Here is a 12,793-nt window from a genome sequence, read left to right as displayed (position 1 = left end):
AGCACAGCTGGATGTTTGTAACTTTGGTCACCTCTGTATCATCCCTCAGATTCTTTCTGCACAGCTTTGAAACCATGACAGCACGAGTGATGCTGAGGAGACGTCCAGTTTAAACAGACCTTTATTCCTGGAACACAAACACATGAAGTGATGCTGCTAAAGAAGAACATTTAATCGCACTAATGAATCAAGCATCTGTATGTCTGTCAGTCTGTCAACAGTTCCTCTGATCGACTTCAGACTTGGTGGGTATTTTGTTTTTGCAGCGGTCAAAGTCGATCAGTGTGTTGCTTTGTCTGCTGTAAATCTGCCTGTACAAAGGGAAACATGCATGTTTTAGATGCAAACTCACAACATGGCTGCATTTTTGTGATTATGTGTATTTTATATTGATTTATTCTATTATGTTTTGTATATGAATCTTTACAAGTGTGTCGATACAAAGGCTTGATTAAAACAAAGGTCTCAGCTGTGCTGTTAGGGATGCTCTCATATTTGTTTCAAATGTAATAAATCAAAGGATTTCAGGCTTTTCATCCTTTTTATTTGTTTGGTTCTAACAGCAGCTGGATAAAAACATGCAGGTGATGAATATAATTGTGTGATATTATGAGCATTGTGAATAAAGAAAGAGCAGAGATAGTAAAAAGGAAACAGGTGATGGACGTGAGATTTTCAGAACAAAAGCTCCTCAGTGAGACGATCACCTGGACACAAGGTCAGGCAGCTGGGACTCATCTAGAGAGCAAAATGGAAAAGTGATCTGTGCAGAACATCACTGTTGATTGCAGTTATTTACATCAGACTTCTTCTCTGAGATAAGAGCACCATTTGTGGGAAAGATGACAGTATTTCCAGGCTGGATGCTGTTTGCAGGGAGAACTGAATGAAAGTCTCCTGCACCTCAGCGCTGAGGTCCACACCTGTGAACACAGATGAGGTCAATCTGCTGCAGCACGTAGAGCTTTACTGATCAGCAGGTTCAAAGGATTCAGCAGAGCGTAGAGTCAGAGCTAAATGCCACATCACCATAGAGTTTGTTAACAACAGCTTTCTTTGCCCTTTGTCTCGATGGACTGAATCAGGGATACTCGTCATACTTCACCTCAACCACGTCACTGAGAGACCCCAGCCTGACACAGCAGCAGAGATGATGAAAGCAGAAACAGCAAACAGATGCTTCAGTTGTGTTTCTCTCTGTGTGTGCGCTCACGCCCACTTGTGTGTGTGAACTTTCCACGTACCTCAGCTTGTTTCTCCAACATGAGCCATCAGGGCTGAAAAACATCACTAACACATGAATTCTTTCTCTTTTTGTTATCACCTGTGATCATGTGTCTTATGTTTCTGTCATTCACCAGTTCTTGTATAGTTACGTGTAACTAGACTTCTGTGGGACGTAAATGATTGTTTTGTATGCAGATCTGTACAAAGGATGGAAACACTTGATTACAAAGGAGATCTCAGCTGTGTTGTTGTGGATGGACTTCAACGTATTTGTTAAAAAAGAGAATAAAGCAAAGTGTTTTAGCTGTTTGGGAGTTTTTGTTTGATTCGATTCAGTTTTATTTCTATGGAGTCAAATAATAAGAAAGGCTCTAGAACAGCCCTGAGTTTGTCCAGGTGACACTCCTCTGAAGAACAAAGACAAAGAGGAAGAAGGGGATTCGTTTTCAAGTCTTGTTTCTTTCAAAATAAAAGCTGAGATGTTTTGGAAGCATGATAATATTTCAGCCAGGATGCCGTCTCCAAGGAGACCTGCACCTCAGCGCTGAGCTCCACATCACGCCCTGTGAAAGCACAGATATAAATCTGCTGCAGTGAGAAGAACTTTACCCAACACAAGTGTAGAAGTAGACATTTGACTTTACCTACAACCTGTTAACAACAAAGCTTTCATTGCCTCTGTTGTTGATGTCATGTAGGACTAATCATACTTCACATCAGCCATGCACACGTCAGAGGATCTCCAGGCTTTCAGTAATAAAGCCAAGCAGATGATGTGAACATAGCAATAGTAAAACATGCATCATAATCAGCTGTATGTGTCGACTATGTGGCACCTCAGTCTTGTTGGCATGAAGAAAAGTTGTGTAACATGTAGCATAAGGGCTGCAAAGACATCATGTAGACAGCAGTCGTCTGTTAGTCGTAACGTATCTCCTGTTAAAGAGTTAAATGTGCGTTCTCCATCTCTGTCCTCTCACAGCTCGCCGTATACCAACTCCAGCTGTGGTAACCATGGCTGTGCCCATCAACACGCTGAAGCTGAGACGCCACCCGTCACTATGGCGACTCCAATAGGGTTACCTGTCAGCTGTGGACGCATGAAAGGAAAACAGCAGAAACACAGACATGTTTACTGGAACATTTCCTATTGACAGCTTTATGGAAAAGTGGGTTTAAACACTTTTCTATGTTTTATTTTGTTTATTTATGGATTTATTGTGAAAGGAATTTCAAAGGTTTAATTTGACCTTTCCCCTGTTTTTCATACAGACTGGAGACGAATGGATGGTGCTTTCTTTGTTTGTCTAAAGATAATGAATAAAACTCTACACACATCTTAAACCACCCTCCTTTCTATATATTTTGTTATATAAATGGAAAGTATATAAGACACAAACTGAGCTTATATGATACTAAGGACCCTGGAGGTCAGTCCACCTTTATAATTCAGCACAGCCTGGAGTCTCTTAGTCAAGCTTGTTTGTGTTTTCTGTGAGGAAGTTTTCAGCAGCAGCTCTTTTCTTGGATGTTGGTTCCCTTTGTTTCCATCCTCTGTTAAGATGTTTCAGTAATGTTGAGGTCTGGGGAGGCCAATCCATGGCTGACGTCCTGTGATGCTGCATTAGCAGTTTGTTCATAGTGAAAAATGAAGCCACTGCCAATCAGACATTTGCACAGTGGATCAACTTCTGATGGTACTGTCCTGAATTCCACACCTATAATATGTTTGCATGTACTGATGAATATGTGCAGCTGATTTTCAGTCCAGGTCCTGTGTGACAGACGCCAGTCTTTCTGCCTGTGTCCTTCCTTAACAATAGAGCCATCCTTCCACTGAGACTGTTTCTGATGAGGCTTCACTGAGCAGTAGATGGATCCCTCAGCTCATCTAATCGTCCTGTTTCTAACACATGACTGTCAGAAACTGTTAATCTGCTGCAGCTCTTTAACTCCTCCACTTCTTTTTTTGTAATCTCTTAGTTTCCTCATCTTTTAAGGTGGCACTGCACACCAGATCCAAAGTCAACATGCTGTTATATAATGGAGTTGAACCTGTAATGGAGTTTGATTTAAACCAATCAGCAATTAAGTGAATGATGATGAGCATGGTGGAGGTGGTGGATGAAGACCCGGACAGCTGTGGTTGGCTCCTCGTATAGAGCAGAGTGAGGTTGTGTTTGCACATTATTATAAAACCATGTTCACCATATATTTTAGCTGCAGACAATAACATGATTTCTTTGCTGTGGTGATTTTATTCCACTTTGGTAAAATGGAAAACCATCATTTCTTGCTGTAATTCACACATTATTCCAAGAGCCTCAACACGAGCCTTGTAGTCCGACCATATATAGACAAATCAATAGTTGTGTTTGTAACAGCTCATGAACATGAATCGTTCCACATTACTTTAAAATCATTGTAAACTAAACTGGAATAAATGAGTGTTTATATATAGTTTTGTCTCAGCTGTTCATACACAGTGTTTCAGTTCTTATCAGAGTCCCACCGTCTCACTGTGGTGAACCTTTAGCTCTGTTGTAAGCGTGTTGTTAGACCAGGTTTCCCTCATTTAAAAATAATCTCTCAGTAGAAATGGACATGATGTCTAAGACATAGAAATGCTTATTATGGGTTCACTTGATGTCACTGAAAAGATGCACATGGGTAACGTGCAGGCCATCCTGCTCCGAGGTTTATCTCCTCACCTCGAGTCTGCGACACTCTCTCCGTGTCCTCTCAGATAAGGGCGCGCACATTTCTGCACCATCTTCTAAATTACAAAGAGCGATTCACAAAACAGAAGCTCACAAAACACTCATCACAAACCAAAAATGGCTCCACTGAGCGTCAAACTGTCACCAGAATTTACTGATAATCTAAAGACTCACAGAACTCATTTTGTCTCATTGTGTCTTAGTTTGAGACATAAGTGCATGATCATAATACTGTGTAGTTAGATGAGACAGAGCTGATGCTTGCTCTTAATTATCCTCTTCATGTTTCCCGAGCCTCAGCAGTGGAAGCTACCATGGATAGAAAGACTATGACTCATCTTAAATCTCAAATCTTTGTCTCCAAAGAGCTGCTGATGTGTCCGATATGATCCACAAGTTTAAACTAGGATTATAAGTGTGTGCAGTGATGTGTGTGAAACCTCTGAGGACTCACACGTGTGTGCTTCAGCCCACACACACATATGAAGCACTGCGACCTCACACAGAAGTGTTTTACACATCCAGCCTGAATCCTGATCATTTCTACAGTTTATTAAGTTCAGCTTCACCTGAACATCAGTGATGAAGCTGCTCTGACTCCATCACAGCTCACAGCTGTTGGAATGAGTCAAACAATGAAGAAGGTTCAGAAACAGCTGATGATTTTACAGAAACATGATGCAAACATGAAAATGGACACATGATTTTTTATTAACAGACACTGTTTATGTTTCACTGTGCATGACGTCATCAACACTGACACCAGGGGGCGCTCATCACCAGCCTGAGGAAGTGTGATAAGGGAGGGAGACGCAGTGTTGTGTGTACTGCAGTCGGACAGAAGGAAAAACTTTCTCCTGAAAACATTTTCATCCTTCCCAAAAGTGTTTGAGTCAAATGTTACAAATATATAAATACAATAAAACACAGGGTCTTACATAAAATTAGTGATGCAGTTGTGCACTGAGCACCTTTCCAATGTTCCTTCCTCAGATGAGTCCAGCTGCTGAACACATTAACATCTGTATGTAAATGTAGCCGAGAACCAACCTGAGCACTGCTGGGAAAATACAAAGGCAACCATCAAAGTGCTGTATTATCTTATTTATTCTGAATGTTGACTTAGATCCACACCACGATTTATGAAACTATAGAACTAAAATAACAACAATCGTCTGCTTCTTTAAAATTTCTTTCATTACATCAAACCAGTGAAAACTGAAAAAAACAAAGAGCTGTTAGCATGTTCAGACCAACTTTGAGACAGAGACTGTAAAGTTCTGCTCTTTAAATCCTGCCTGTGTTCCTGCAAATGATTCACACTGAAAGTATCTTAGTTTAGTATTGAGTGAGCCACAAAGCAGCCTGATAGCTTTAAAACAGGAAAAGTAAATGAAATTGACAGTTTCAGTGTAGCTGGATCTATTATTGGGGGGTCATGGCCCCCGTAACCCCGCCTGGTCCTGAGGTCAAATCCACCATCTTTGTTTCAGAGCTTCATGTTCTCCCGTGTTTGTGTGCGTCCTCTCCGGTACTCCGGCTTCCTCCCACAGTCCAAACACATGCAGTTAGTGGGGTCAGGTTAGCTGTGAGTGGTTGTGTCTCTGTGTTATTCCACCTTAATCAATGACTTCCTGTTAGCATGAAGTGCTTCTGTAGGACTGATGTCATTTTCATGGTTGGATCATTTAAATGAAGCTGGACTCAGATGCAGTAAATAAGCTGATTGATCATTAATGAATAAAGCTGGTCAAACACATCATGTGGACACATGTGATTGTGTGTTGTAGTATTGATCCCAATGCTGGTATCAGTCCTGGATCAATAACACTGGATGGATGCGTTCAGCATGGAGCCCCTGAGCTGTGTTACAGACAAACATGGAAACTGACAGGTCTGTGTCATTCACAGTCTGTAACACTTCTAAACAACAGAGGCTGACCCAAGTGCCTCAGAGCCAGGCACGCTCACATCACAGCTCTCTAAATAAGCCAGTTTCAAAATAAGAGCTGAAAGCTGTGTTTGCTTGTGTTAGCTTATTATTGTGGAGACTAACATTCAGTGATCATGTGTTCAGACTCATAATGATTACTCTCAGAAATCCTGATCTTTGTATTTACTGTGTGTTGGATCAATAACTGAGATTCATGGTATCACACAGCTGTGCTGCTGCTGATGTCAGCACATCTGGAACAATACGAGGTATCTGCTACCAGACTGAGCAGGACGTGAGACCTGTGGACTGTTTAAAGCTGTCCCTCCACAGCTCACTCAGACCTGATCCACACCTCAGTGATATTCTCTGACTTCCTCAGTAGAGACAGAAACCATTCAGATCTGGGACCATCAGCTGACTGATGATGTCACACAGACTGTGTTTTTCAGGAACAGTGATTCTGATGTGAGCCTGCTAGCTGACAGCAGACCTGATGAAAGCACATGTTCACATCTGTGAGGACAGACTGGACTCTTTGACTGCACCTTGGTTCTCCTCAGAGGTCTGTACAGGAGCATGTCCACCCCCACTGAAGATCTCAGTCACTGTGAAACATAGAAAGCTGCTTGTGTGGCCTCTGCCTCACATGTAGATACAGCTACAGGTTTCTCTGTCAGTCAGACTGAAACAGTGTCCTGATGCTGCATCATTCAGCTCTGTGCCCCAGTCAGCATCACTGGGAGCTACCAGTGTTTCTGCCCTTTTCCTGTAACACTACACTCAGCACAGGCTCAGCTGGTATCCAGTGTTGGACTTTGGCTTCAGCTGCTGTGATAGATCCTCTAACATAGATCAGCTCTGCTACATGTTGTTAGATAAGTGCAGCTGCTGTCATGTCCTGATGTTTCTCTGGCTCAGCAGCTTCTCCATCAGAGGTTCAAATGGAGCTGATCCAGTATCTCCAGTAACTGTGTTCTGTGCCTCACTGGTTCATCCTTCTGTCTGTGTGACGTCAGTCAGATGTTGAAGTTAAACTCTGTAATCTTCACTGTGTCACAGAGTTCAGTGAGTCCCGTTATTCACAGTATCAATCAGATCATCAGAGAACAGCTGATCAGCAATCAGTGGTGCCAACAGCGCCTCCTGTGGTGAGAGGATGCAATAATGCAATGTAGCATTTTTCCACTCAACACTTGCAGTCATGGAAACTGTCTGTTGGATCTGTGTGACGTTGCTTTCTTGGTCAGAGTTCCTCACAAATGTCCAGATGATTCTTCTAATGAGGCGTCGACCATGTTTGCAGCTCTTTGGAAGAAAACGTCGCCCTTTGCCATCCTTACTTTTCTTTGACTTCTTCAAATGCAGCTGAACTCCAGCTGGTATTTTCTTGGACTTTGCAGCTGTTTCTGGTCATCAGTTCATTCCTGCAAACCTCTGAAGCTGAACAACAATGATGCTGCATTGCTGGCTGATCCCAAAAGGTTGATTCTGTTCATCTGGACGTTTTCAGAAACGTTTGCTCACTGATCAGGTGACTTCTTCAGTCTCAGCTGACTGCAGCTTTACAAGCTTACAAACAGCACATTTGCACAATGACTGAAAGCAGCAGCACCTGATATATATGATACTAATATAATACATATACATATATAATCCATACTAATGATGAAGGAACTGAGCTCACAGTCCATTGTTCATTCAGTGAACTACTCAGTTTATTTTGGGCCTCAGAAATGCTCACTCTGTTTGTACATCACTGTCAGCAATAGACTCATTCTGCTGTGTGGACAGGAACACATGTGACATCACTTCCTGTTTGTTTGTGACTGAAGAAGTTTACAAGGAATCATTTAGAAGAGTTTCAAACATCAACTGATTGAATCCATGAATCTGAAAACGTGTTTGTGAGTGAAAGAGACAGACATGTACAGACTGAACTATCTGTTCAACAGTCAGAGTGTTTCTGTAACAGGAGACACTCTTTACACTCCACTCAGCACAGGGACACTGAGGAACCAGGAGACAAGAACGCAAACCCAGGATAAAGAGTTTGAGTGAATGTGGTGTTGAAGGTGTGGAGGTGGATCAGAGTGTCAGAGGAGACTCTGTAGAAGGACAGAGTGCCAGCAGGACAGTCCACATACACTGCTGCTCTGTTAGAGACAGAGGAGGAGGAGGAGATGGATGTTTGTCTCTTATTGTGCCAGACAGACTGAGGACCATCATCAGTGCACTCCAGACTCCAGGACTGATCATTGTGTCCAAACACACAGTCATCACTGCCTCCTTTCCTTCTGATGCTTCTGTAACTCACTGATATATCAACGTCTCCTCTCCACTCGACCTCCCAGTAACAGCGACCAGTCAGACCATTTCTACACAGCAGCTGTTTGCAAACATCAAATCTGTCTGGATGATCAGGATATGACTGAACCTCCTTCACACGTGTCACCTTCCTGTTGTTGTCAGACAGTTGGAGCTTTGTGTTCACTGTGTTTGTGTCGATTGTGAGTTGACAGGAATCTGATGGAGAGAACAAACACAATCCAGCTGCAGTTATTGATCCATCATCTGTTCATTGATTGACACTTTGATGATGACTCCTGACATGATGAAGATGGTTGAATGTGTGCTGCTTTGTTTTCATGAATCCCATTAAAAACACACTTACACTTCCTCAGACCTGGTCTCAACCATCGGACTCCAGCAGGCTCCACCCTGAAAGGAGGAGGGGGGTCAGAGCAGCACAGTCAGCATGCACACATGGACATTACATGGCTCTCACACACACACTGTTACACACTGAGCTCAAAGCTCGGCTCCACTGTTTTATTCAAAGAAATCTACATTTATTTATCAGCACATTTAAAAACAGCTTGAGCCAAAGTGCTGCACAGAGTAGAGAGAAAATAGGAAACATACACAGTAATGACTATAAAGACTGGTCAGGATTGAAAGCTACAGAGTACAAATGTGTTTCCAACCGGCTTTTAAAAATGTCCAGTGTTGGTGACGACCTGATGTGAAGGGCGACTGTTCCAGAGTTTGGCTGCAGCCATCGATAAAGCTCACCTCTGTTTTTACGTCTAGTTCTGGTCAGAAGCTGCTTATCTGCAGACCTGAGGGCTCCGCTTGGATTCTTTTGTTAAAGAGAGATAAGATGGAGCCAATCCATTCACAGATTTAAAGACAACCAGATCTGGAAGTGGATTCTACCACGTACTGGTAACCAGTGGAAAAAGCTGGTGATGGGTCGTCTAGCACAGACCCACCGCTGGAACCAGACAATTGATGAGGGAGAGAACTGTGACAGCGCCGTTCCTTCACTTGACCTCAGTCGCTCTCGTCTGCTCCCTCGTAACACTGCTCTTTATTGAGCTTACATGAATATGCACAAGTTCATTATGACGTCTTACACAGGTATGAACAAAGAGTACCAGTCTGTGCATAGTGTGTGTGTGTGTGTGTGTGTGTGTGTGTGTGTGCGTGTCTGTGTCTGTGTGTGTGTGTGTCTGTGTCTGTGTGTGTGTTCCAGATGTGACCCTGTGACCCCAAAGCTGGTGCTAAGAGTCCAGTGGTCCCCCTAACAAAGGGCTCTTATACTTAACCAGACACAGAGTAGGTGTCCTCCTACACCAGGGGTCTCAAACTCGCGGCCCGAGGGCCAATTGCGGCCCGCAGGACGATAGTTTTTGGCCCCACCTTAATATGAAAATGTAATGTTAGTTTGATAATGTATGACACTTTACAGTGTTGTGGGCGGAGCTGAATTAACCCACCAATCAGGGTGGGATATGGATCTCAGGGGACACCAGCCGGGCTTGATGCAAGCAGGGAAACATTTCTCAATGAGTCAAAGTTCCAGCAGCGTTGCCCTGGAGTGTTTCTTTCTTTCCTGTGCCTGGCTGGCTTCCTCCTTTCTATTGGGCAAACGCCGACATTCGCCCCAGCGCGCTGCGTTCACAACACTTCAAAAAAAGTTGTTTTTTTAAGTTGCTGCTCAGCGGGACATTATACGTATATAGATTTATACACACGTCAGTGGGATTTAAAGTTATTTTTCCACAGAGAGAGATCTCATATTAACTCTCACAGTGATGCGTAGGCGGCGGATAAAAGAAAAGTCATGAACTCAATGCAGCCCAATTTAGTCTGCAGTCACATAGCGACACCTGTTCATCGGCAACAACAGTCCCCGGTAACCCGGACTAATTATAGGGTCGCACCGTAATTTGTGGCTCCATGTTTTTATTTGCATCACTGCGTTTACATTGCAGCAAACATGAACATTACATATATTTCAATATAATGTAAAAGCAGTCAAAACAACTAACATCAGAAACAGCTGATGTTATTTGTTATATGTCACGGTGTCATTTCCGCTTCTTTCTCCTGTAACAACAGCCCGGCGCCGTGAGCAGTCGCCTTTTTTGCGCTCGCTATCCCTGCACTTTCTACCATCTGCAAACGCCACGGTGTTCGTGTCGTCATGAAAGACATGAACATCGAGCGTAAAAACAAAGGAGACTGCTACCGGCTTTTTATCTGCCGATCGCCGTGCTACGGTTGCAAGAAAAAGAAGCAGAAATGACGTTCTCTACGCGTTGAGACGTTCCCCGTCCGTCGGCTAAACGCTTGATTGAAACTTCAATGCGACAGTGACACCAAGTAGAATTATAAATGTCACATAGCCCCAAACATGTCTTTTTCAAAGCCTGCGGTGAAGAGAAAGGTTGGTGATGAGCACCGACAATTTCAGGAAAAGTGGGAAATGCAATATTTCTTTGTTGAGCACAGGGGCACCCCGACCTGTCTTATTTGGACAGAGAAAGTTGCGCTGCACAAGGAATACAATTTGAAACGTCATTACACAACTAGACATGCTGAGCTGGATGCAAAATACCAGGGAGACGAGAGAGCGAACCGGGTTGCCAGTCTTAAAACAGATCTACTGAGGCAGCAAGATTTCTCCAAGAAAGCAACCAAAGAGAATAATGCAGCAGTCGGAGCCACGTGGTTAGTGAGATGATTGCTAAAGCAGGGAAGCCATTCACAGAAGGTGCATTTGTCTAAAAGTGCATATTGCAGGCTGCAAATATAGTCTGTCCAGGAAAGAAAGGTCAGTTTAGCAACATCAGCCTTTCTGCCAACACCGCAGCAGATCGCATTTCTGACCTGTCAAGTGACATTTATGACCAACTGTGTGAGAAAGCCAAATGTTTCAGTGTATACTCAGTCGCTCTTGATGAGACCACAGACATCACCGACACTGCCCAGCTCCCAATGTATGTCCGTGGTGTTGATGACAGTTTTGAAGTGATGGAGGAGCTGCTCACAGTAATTCCAATGCATGGCCAGACCACCGCTCAGCAGATATTTACAAGCTGTGTGATGCCATTGAGAATGTTGGTTTGCCATGGAAGAGGTTTGTTGGAATAACAACAGATGGAGCGCCATCAATGACAGGGAGGAAACATGGACTGGTGGCACAAAACAAACTGGAAGAGGAAGGCGTGGAGGAGGCCATTGCTCTGCACTGCATCATCCATCAGCAGGTCCTTTGCAGCAAATGCCTGAAGTTTGACGATGTGATGTCTATTGTTGTGAAATGCATCAACCAAATCAGATCCAGGGGCTTAAAGCACCGAAGGTTCTGTGCTTTTTTAGAGGAAATGGAGTCAGAATATGGGGATGTGCTCGACTTCACTGAGGTACGTTGGCTCAGCAGGGGAAATGTACAGGGAGTGCAGAATTATTAGGCAAATGAGTATTTTGTCCACATCATCCTCTTCATGCATGTTGTCTTACTCCAAGCTGTATAGGCTCGAAAGCCTACTACCAATTAAGCATATTAGGTGATGTGCATCTCTGTAATGAGAAGGGGTGTGGTCTAATGACATCAACACCCTATATCAGGTGTGCATAATTATTAGGTAACGTCCTTTCCTTTGGCAAAATGGGTCAAAAGAAGGACTTGACAGGCTCAGAAAAGTCAAAAACAGTGAGATATCTTGCAGAGGGATGCAGCAGTCTCAAAATTACAAAGCTTCTGAAGCGTGATCATCGAACAATCAAGCGTTTCATTCAAAATAGTCAACAGGGTCGCAAGAAGCGTGTGGAAAAACCAAGGCACAAAATAACTGCCCATGAACTGAGAAAAGTCAAGCGTGCAGCTGCCAAGATGCCACTTGCCACCAGTTTGGCCATATTTCAGAGCTGCAACATCACTGGAGTGCCCAAAAGCACAAGGTGTGCAATACTCAGAGACATGGCCAAGGTAAGAAAGGCTGAAAGACGACCACCACTGAACAAGACACACAAGCTGAAACGTCCACACTGAAAAAAATATGTTGTTGGATTTACTTAATTCAATGGTGGACATTTGTTGCACACAGATGTTTTGCTTTGGCAGCAACTTAAACAATTGAGTTAAATTAACACAATTTATTCATGTTCAATAAACCTGTGCAATTTGTGTTGATAAAATGTGACTTAAACATGTTTTGATGAAGTAATTTGAGCTCTTGAAATATTTTAATCCTTCACAATTTTCTCACTTTATCCCAACACCATTCAATAACTTTTACCCAATACTACTTGGTCACTTAAATACTACATGTTATCTTCAAATTACATTTTGCTATTATATTCTAGTATCAAATACACAATTTTCAAATGGAGGCCTTATAACAGATTATATTGTTCTCTTCCAAGATGGTTGCTGGCATCCACCAGTAACCTTTCAAAACAAAATGTCTAATTTCACTGCATTGACAGTAGGTAAAGAATTAAACTGACATTACTCCTCTACTGAATCTATATAAACCAACAGTTAAATAATGTCAGTTCTTCCGTGTTCTCTGGAATCAATCACAGCAAAGAAATTAGACTCTTTCTTTTGAAAAATGTT

At 42.9% G+C, this 12,793-nt stretch overlaps 1 protein-coding gene and 2 long non-coding RNA genes across 3 annotated transcripts in view; 1 reads left to right on the top strand and 2 right to left on the bottom strand.

The window, feature by feature from the left end:
* Positions 1 to 12,793, bottom strand: part of LOC145422849 (NACHT, LRR and PYD domains-containing protein 3-like) — a 126,642-nt gene that overhangs the window by 76,277 nt on the left and 37,572 nt on the right. The gene's annotated exons all lie outside the window — the stretch shown is intronic.
* Positions 292 to 2,571, top strand: LOC113016832 (uncharacterized). The gene is made up of 2 exons (XR_003271315.2): positions 292 to 2,396; positions 2,500 to 2,571. It is a non-coding gene; the product is annotated as an uncharacterized LOC113016832 (long non-coding RNA).
* LOC145425140 (uncharacterized) lies at positions 5,037 to 11,829 on the bottom strand. Its single transcript, XR_013905808.1, has 2 exons — positions 8,555 to 11,829; positions 5,037 to 8,406 (listed from the first exon to the last, which is right to left on the bottom strand). It is a non-coding gene; the product is annotated as an uncharacterized LOC145425140 (long non-coding RNA).

The sequence above is a fragment of the Astatotilapia calliptera genome, chromosome 3 (genome assembly GCF_964374335.1).
Source record: "Astatotilapia calliptera chromosome 3, fAstCal68.1, whole genome shotgun sequence".
Classification (NCBI taxonomy): Eukaryota; Metazoa; Chordata; class Actinopteri; order Cichliformes; family Cichlidae; genus Astatotilapia; species Astatotilapia calliptera.
The sequence above is the reverse complement of the archived record's forward strand: the minus strand, read 5'-3'. Positions and strand labels throughout refer to the sequence as shown.